Raw genomic sequence first — 9,369 nt, forward strand, 5'->3', positions numbered from 1 at the left:
AAATTTATCATCATCCAATGGTTGTTGCTTTAACATCATCATCATACAAGATTACTAGTTATCATATGCCCATTATTCTAAGATGATTAGTATCACTTTTTCTATATTTATACAATTTTATGATATTTAATTATCAAAATTATTATTATTTTTTGAATAGATTCTATGATTTAACTTAGTTCAATTTTGAATATAACTTGATCAACTTTTATTAAACCAATCTAAATTTTTACAGAACTACTAGGACATGATTTAAAACGATTAATATTATTTTTTACTATTAAAAAATTTATGATAATTAATTATCAAAATTTGAGATCTTAAAAATTAGTATTATAATCAAATGTAACTTAGTTTAATTTGGAGTGTAACTTATTAAATATTTACTAAATCAATCTAACTTTTCAGAAGTAATATGATACGATTTTAAGATAATTAATATTTTTTAAATATTTTATGATAATTCTTAAAATTAAAAAAATTCTAATATATTCTAGATCAATTATAACTTAAAATAATCTAGAGTGTAAATTAATTAAGCAGGGTTTTGGTTCAACTAGATAGGATTATTCATCCTAAAAGAAATAACTCCTGTATTTGATAGGAACAGAAAGTCATTTGAGCAAACGTACGAGGGTTGTTTTGTCCAAGTGATAAAACCCAACGTTAAAACGAGGCGCCATCCCATAAAATGTCAGTTGTTATGATAAAATATAAAAAATAAAGCTATATTATTCTTTATAAACAGGGTAGTTATAAAAATCTCAATAATTTTTTATAAATTTTTCCTAGAAGGATGCATATAATTTTTATGTTGCGAAAAATAACATTTTAATTTTTTTGTTAAATCTAAACCTCTTTTTTAATATGTATGTCAAGATTTAGAAAAAAATAATGCTGAGAAAAAAAACCAAAATCTGGTAAAATATATTTTTTTACTTTATATATTCATAAGTAAGTTTAGGTTGTCAATAAAAAATAGCATTTTTTATACTCAATCTCATTGTATTTCATTGAAATGTGCTAAAATATTGGAGAGGGAGAGGAGAAAATTTGAAAATAAAAGAAAATTTTAGAAATCAATAATCAAGTAAGCGTACTTAAAAATTGATACAAGATTTAACGTGGTTTCGTAACTCCCACGTATCTCTACGAAGAAAACTATTTTTTTTTCAATATATAAGATCAATTATAAAGCTCTAGAGTTATTCGCACTCAAATATAACTCCTTTTATCTACCTCTCGTATAAACATAAAGAATTTCTCTCTTAATTCTTTCTAAAAACTCTATAGATCATCCCTAAGAGTAATCAAAATGCTTTGACTCTCTCTTTCACTAAAATTTTAAAACTCAAAGTATATTTATAGTAATACCTATCAAATTCAAATCCTAATCAACTAAGGAATTTGAATTTAACTATAATTTTTCTCAAGTAGAAAGAATCTAACTAGGACTCCTAAAATACTTATCAACCCTAATAATTTCTATCTTGGTGAGTATTTTTTCACTTTGTATATCTTGTAAAAATTAAATTATTAGCTTAAAGAATTTACCACAACTATATAAACCGAATCAGTTCATGGTCTTGTTGAATCTCGGATTTTGATGATAAAATCAATTGATGGGTTAATTGATCTAATCCATATTATTGAGCTAAGTATACAGGATTAACTACAATAACCAGAAAACACAAAGCAAGTATACCGGAGTCAAGTTCGATGGACGTTTAAGAGTCTGAAGAATCATCGGAGATGTTGCCGGAACCAATCGAGAAGAAATCGGGAACTTGTCAGAATTTTTGAAAGTTCGCCAAAGAGATCGTCGGAGGTTCACGGAGATCACTGAGAAAGCTCGGCTACTCGTTAAAGTCATCACGAGTTCGGGAGCTTGCTGGGAGTCCGTCGGAAGAAGTTCGTCGGAAAGCTCGCCGAAACAAGACTCAACGTTCGCAGTTGAAAGCTTGCTTAGGATGTGTTTTTATTATGTAGTTCACTTGTAATTAGGATTAGGATTAAGAGATAATCCTATATCCTGGTTAGGAGCCAACTGGGCCCAAAGTCAGATTTGGTTTGGGCTAAGATTAAGCCAAACCAATGAAATCGGAGAGCCAGGCGGTGGCACCGCCTGGCTGGGCGGTGGCACCGCCCAGCACCCGAGAGCTGGGCGGTGACACCTCTTGGGCTGGGCGGTGGCACCACCAGCATCGGGAACATAAGAGAATTCAAATTTTTGGAGCCCAAATTTGAATCCTCTTGAGGCCTATAAATACCCCTCAAGTCTCAACTGAGAATATAACTCTTTGAGCAGCAAGTGATTGAGAGAAAAGTCCTAGAAGAGTCTTTGCCTTTCTTATTTTCAATTTGCTAGAGAGTTCTCCTCCTTCTTTCTTGCTGAAAATTTGTAAGAGGTTGAACTGCTTATAAAAGGTTGTAAGAGGGGTATTTGCCCTTCCATTTCAAGAGATTTGCTAGTGGAAGGTGGGAGCCTCATCAAAGAGGGGCCTCGCAAGTGGATTTAGGTCATTTGATCGAACCACTCTAAAATCGACGTGATCTCTGGTTTGCATTTCGTTATTGCTATTTACATTACTACAAACCTTCTTACATGCTTTAGTTCCTTATTACCTTTGCTGCGCAACTTTAAGAATACGCTTTCAAGTTAAGCTTTTCAAGTTCTGTTCTTATCGTACAAAAGATTTGTCGAAACCAACGTTTTAATCCGCTGCACTAATTCACCCCCCCCCTCTTAGTGCCGCTCCGATCCTAACAATTGGTATCAGAGCAAGGTTATCTCTTATATTTGGTTTAATACCCAAGAGAGATGGTTTACTCCGGCATGCAAGAGGGCCATTCTATTGCACGACCACCTTTGTTTAATGGGTCGGATTACACATATTGGAAGACTCGCATGAGGATCTTCCTCATTTCTATGGACTTTGAGCTTTGGTCTATTGTCGAGAATGGATTTCAAAAATCTTCTCTTCCGATGAGTGAATGGAATGAATCGGAAAAAAAGGTTTTTACTGTAAATGCAAAGGCTATGAATGCCTTGTTTTGTGCACTAGATAAAAATGAATTTAATCGCGTTTCAATTTGTGATTCGGCTTTTGATATTTGGAGAACTCTTGAAGTCACTCATGAAGGCACTAGCCGAGTAAAAGAGTCCAAAATTAACATCCTTGTGCATTCTTACGAACTTTTTCGAATGAAACCAAGTGAGTCCATCGGAGACATGTACACCCGGTTCACGGATGTCATCAATGGACTCAAAGCTCTTGGTAAAGGTTTTACTAACTTTGAACTAGTAACTAAAATCTTAAGATCTCTCCCAAAAAGTTGGGATCCAAAAGTTACGGCTATTCAAGAGGCCAAAGACCTTAAAACATTCCCTCTTGAAGAACTCATTGGGTCTTTAATGACCTACGAAATGACATGTCAAGCTCATGACGAGCTCGAGAACCCCCTTCCAAAGAACAGGAAGGATATGACACTCACATCACAAGAAGACCACTTGAAAGGAACATCAAGTGATGAGGACAGTGATAATGACATTGCACTTTTAACTCAAAAATTTAAAAAATATTTAAGAAAGAACAAATTTAAAAATAATACAAAAAATAAATTCGAACACAAGAAGGACCAAGTAATTTGCTATGAGTGTAAGAAACCGGGACACTACAAGAACGATTATCCACAAGCCAAAAAGAAAGCATCAAAGAAGAAGGCGCTTAAGGCAACATGGGATGATTCAAGCACGTCCGAAGAAGAGGAGTCCAACACCGAGCAAGTTGCTCATTACACCCTAATGGCCTTCGAAGAAGAGGTAACGGATTTAATTAATGCAGATTTACCTTATCATGAATTATTAAATGCCTTCCATGAGTTATTTGATGAATGTAAGACAATTAGTAGAAAATACAAATTACTAAAAAAGGAGCATGATAGTCTTACTTGTGATTTTGACAAATTAAAAACTGAATATCATGATAGTCTAGCTCCATGTACTAAATGCCATGATCTAGAAACTCCAAAATGAGAACTTGGTACTTAAGGACACCTTGAAGAAATTTGAGGTCGGTAGCAAGTCCTTAAACATGATCCTTACAAATAAGGGTCACGTTCCTAAAAGGAGTGGAATCGGATTTGTGAGAAGTACTCACCAAAATCCAACCACCTTCATTAAAGGTCCTATCTTACATGTTCAACACCAAAGCAATTGCAACTTTTGTTACAAATATGGACATATAACTTACCAATGTTCATTCAAGAAAATTAGTCCGAACAAATTGATTTGGGTTCCTAAAGGAACCATGATCAAGTCTATGCAACATGATAAACAAGTTAGGTTAGTTTTTGAGGCACCCAAAAGTAAATGGGTACCTAAAAATAATTCCTTCTTGTAGAAACATACATCATCACATGCTAGGAGCAAGAGATGGTATCTTGATAGTGGATACTCAAGGCATATGACCGGAGATCCATCCTAATTCTCCAAGCTCACTAGCATGGACGAAGGCTATGTCACCTTCGGAGACAACAACAAAGGCAAAATCATTGGCAAGGGAACCATAGGTAACAAATCAAGTTTTTCTATTGATGATGTGTTACTAGTGTAACATCCCCCATTTAAAAAAAAAAATTTAGTAAAAGGTTTGTTTGTAAAAATAAGGATTATTTAATAATTATTTTTATATTCAATGATATTATATTAAAAGTTTATGGCTAGGGACCTAAGAGTAAATATTAGAAGTTTGATATAATTTATGAAAGATTCAGATTTAAGTTAAAAAAAAAAAAATAGTGGACATGTGTCACTAGCTAACATAATTGTGCCACTTATGTTTACTCTAAAGATGACACCTAGCCCCTTTCATGCATGCATGACACCTTGCAACATTTGCATTAGCCAAAACCCAAATAATTAGATGAAAGGTTAAAGAAAATAAACTAGAAGAGTTGCAGCCAACGTGAGTTTGAGAAGAGAAGGGAAGAAGAAGAAGAAGAAGAAGAAGAAGAAGAAGAAGAAGAAGAAGAAGAAGAGCTTGAGGTTTTTCATCAATTTTCTCACATTTGGGATTCAAATAATTTTAAGGCAAGTGTTCTAACCCCATCCCACAGTAACCTTAATCTCTGTTTCCATTTTTATTCTGCAAAATTTGAAAGATTTCAACTGAGAACCAGACCTTCTTTTGTTTTGATATAAAGCTATGAATCTGTAATTTTTCGGTAATCTGACCTCTATGCAATGTTTCGGTCATAACATTTTGTAATAAACTCTAATTTAGACAAGACCTATTCCATTTGAAAGTAGACAAAAAATTCTTTATTTTGATACTAAGATCGAATGATTTAGAGTTTAAATGCCTACTAAGACTTCTGTTTAAATTAACCCTACAGATTCTGTAAAATAGGGACTGAAATTGCTGACCTCTTGTTGCTTAACTACTTATAACTTTCTGCTGTGAAATCAGATTCATACAATGTATGATTTATTCGAAGCTAGACTCAAAATGCTTTCTGTATATACCTGAATTGAAGTTTTTAGAGTACAATTGCTAACTGAAACATCTGCTTTCATTGACCTTATGGATTCAGTAAAATAGAGCTAATATTTTCAGACCTTTTTCTATGAAATTATCTGTAACTCCCTGTTGTAAATTTTAATTCTTGTAAAACTTGATTTGCCTAAAACTAGATTGACAAAGCTTTCTATTGACACCTATTTTGAATAAATAGTAGCATAATTGGTTATCCAAATAGTTCATACAATGTTCCTATCAAATTCTGCCAGAATCGAGCTTTGGTCGATTTCGGCTTTCCTTGTTTCTTCTCTTTAGAAATCGATTCGGCAAACACTCTTACTTTAGTTAAGCTTTACATTATTACCTTAAATTCCAGTATACTTTTGTTCTTTATTTATTTATACATCTGCAGCTATCATCTAAAGATCATGTTTGCATCGTAATGATTCGGCACATGCATCCCATTGTTCCGCATTTGCTTTCGATATGTGCCTCTTCCAGTTTCATTTCTTTGGACATTGAATTCACCTAACTTTTGTATTTCAATTGAGCTATATGTGATTTCTTGAAATCCTTGTATGCTCTTGCTTTTGTTTTCTTTCAAATCTGAATATATTTATGAAAGATTATGTTTGTATCGTATTGATTCGAAAGACATATGTACATTTCGTTGTTCCGTATGTGCTTCTGATATGTCCCAATTCATTATTCACAATACCCTTTTGTACTCTGGTGTTTGTGGGATTATTTGGACCTTTGCCAGAAATGGTAAAGGGTATGTGCTTAGAGCCCGCGATGCTCTAGATTATGTTTGGTGGTCATTCAGAAACGGATGTACCATATTATGTTTGGAATCCCACTTCACCTTCTATCTGTTTGATATAAAATTCAGAGCCGACCTAGCACTTGGGCAGGGTGAGAGGGCTCGAGTAGGAAAGGGCTACCCGTGGATGGAGTCGAGAACTCATCACGGCGTGGAGCCACCACTGAGTTAAACCTCACATGCACTATGCTAGAGTACGATGTTTGAGCTTCTATTTCGTATTTGTTCTTTGATATGTTCTAAAATGCTTCTTATGCTTTTGAAATATTTCCATATGCCATTGATATGTTCTGAAGCATTTCATTCACTATTGATATGTTCCGAACTGTTTAATATGCCATTGATATCCAAAATGCTCCTTACGTCTTTGTTATGGCTTGAAATTGTCATATGTCATCGATATACTCCTTATGCCAATGATATGCTCCAATTACCTTTCTTCGATTGTATGAACAAAACATGCTTCGAACGATATGACATTGTAATTCTGCATTCAAACAAAACATGCTACTGTTTCATCTTGTATCTCTGCTTTGTATTTTGATACCTTATTTGTTTGAAACCTATCCTCTTTGCTATGGATATGTTAGTCATTTGCTGAGCTTTATATGCTCACCCCGTTGCTATATAAATTTTTCAGGATAGCTTATCGCTCACTAAAATGTTTAAATTGGGTTGAGGCAGTGGAAGACTAGAAGATTTTGGGGCAAATCTTTCGTACTTAATATGTTGATGTTGTATAAGTTCCTTTTGTGTATATCAATGACAAATCTAGATTGATGTATCCTATAGATATTTGAAAAGTACCTCTCATGTTATGATTTTGGGAATGTTAAGTTAAAATTATGTAATGAATGATACAAACATGTGGTACATGTTGGTTTTGTAATTGTATAGATTGTCACAACTATGGATTTATGATGTGGTTATGGTTTAGTTAAGTTGCCTTTGGATTTTAAGAATCATCTAGTGACATGATGTATGATTATAAACTGCACAGGTTTTGTGAATTGTGGATTGTAGAGGTGAATGACTTGAATGTTTTTCTTAGTGACCTCAAATGTGTGATTGGATCCTGGATTGTTTGTTGAATTATAATATTATCAATTTTGAGTTAGGTTCACACCTCCTGAATGAAAATTAAGTTTGGGAGGGGCATGACAGAGTGGTATCAGAGCATGGTTTGAGGATCACTGAAATATTTGATTTGTTGACGTGCAAAATATATTGAGGTCTAGTGAACTATAGTGATTGGTGAAAATTTTTTTTGATGCATTTTAGGAATCTAGGATGACGAGGACATTTAGTCCTCCTACTTCATCTGCTTTTGATTAATTAAGTGCGATAAAAGGGTTGATCGGGGATATTAAATCAGAGTGGCACAATAGAAGCATGGTGAACCTAATACATTGGTAGTAGAAAAATGGATGATGCGATTGGAGAAGATATTTGATGTATGAAATTGTTCTGATGATCAAAAGAATTTTTGGAGATCGAGGACAAGAATAGCAAGGACAAGTTTACTAAAAAAAAAAAAATTCAATCCTTTTTAAGATGCGAGTTAAATTATGAAATAAGTTTGTATTGTAGGTGACTGGAGCCTATTTTGCTTATGGAAATTTGGATCATATAATAAAAGACTGCCCTTTGAACAAAAAGAAAGAATCACTGTCTCATAAATCATCAGCCCATGTCAGAGTGTATGTTATCACGGAATATAATTCTAAAGCTTTTGAATTAGTGGTCGAAGGTACTATTCATGTTTATGAAAGAATACAAATATTTGTTTGACCATGTGTCTCATCTATGATTTGATTTGCAATATTTTGCTTATCACATGGGTATTCAACCTAAACCACTAGATTATATGCTATATGTAAATACGGCTATTGGGGATTGTTTGATAACAAACTCAATCTGGTCATCTTATTTGATTTCTATTAGAGAACACAAACTTCTTACTGATTTGGTTCTCCTAGATATTTAGAGTTTTGATATAATACTAAGTATGGATTGACTATCTTCCAATCATACCAGTATAGATTGTTATACAAAATGATCACTTTTTGTATACTAGTTCATCCCATCTTTTATTTTGAGAGTACTGGGCATGATTCACCTCCTTGCCTGATGTATCTTAAGATAACTTGCCTAGATTATCTCTAGATAGAGAGGGTGAATTTACTATTGATTTGGTCCCTGGGACAACCCTAATATCTAAGCCTCCTTACAGGATGGCACCACTCGAGCTAGAGGAATTGAAAAAGCACCTACAAGAACTATTAGATAAGGGTTTCATTCGACCCAGTGTTTCACCATGGGGTGCTCCGGTGCTATTAGTTAAGAAGAAGGATGGAACGTTAAGGCTTTGTATTGATTATAGACAATTGAATCAGGTGACCATAAAAAAAGAGTATCCCCTACCCAGAATTGATGATTTGTTTGATCAATTGCAGGGTTCACAAGTATTCTCCAAGATTGATTTAAGGTCAGGTTACTATCAGTTGAAGATCATGAAGGAGGATATTCTAAAAACAGCTTTTAGAACTCGATATGGTCACTATGAATTCTTAGTGATGCCTTTTGGTTTAACTAATGCCCCTGTAGCTTTTATGGAACTGATGAATAGGATATTTCAGCCATTCTTGGACGATTGTGTGATTGTATTCATTGATGACATATTAGTATATTCAAGGAGTAATCAGGAGCATGAGGAACACTTGAGAAATATATTATCCATACTAAGAGAAAAGAAGTTGTATGTAAAGTTCAGCAAATATGAATTTTGGTTGAATGAAATTGCTTTCTTAGGCCATGTGATTTCAGGGAAGGGTATATCTGTTGATCCAAAGAAAGTGGAAGCTGTTGTTAAGTGGGAAGTACCAACAAACGTGACAGAAGTTAGAAGCTTCTTGGGCATGGCAGGTTATTATAGGAGATTTGTGGAGGGATTTTCTCGAATCGCTCAACCTCTCACCAAACTCACTCAAAAGAATGTGAAATTTGTATGGGGTGATGATTGTG

The sequence above is a fragment of the Musa acuminata genome, chromosome BXJ3-9 (genome assembly GCF_036884655.1).
Source record: "Musa acuminata AAA Group cultivar baxijiao chromosome BXJ3-9, Cavendish_Baxijiao_AAA, whole genome shotgun sequence".
NCBI lineage: Eukaryota > Viridiplantae > Streptophyta > Magnoliopsida > Zingiberales > Musaceae > Musa > Musa acuminata.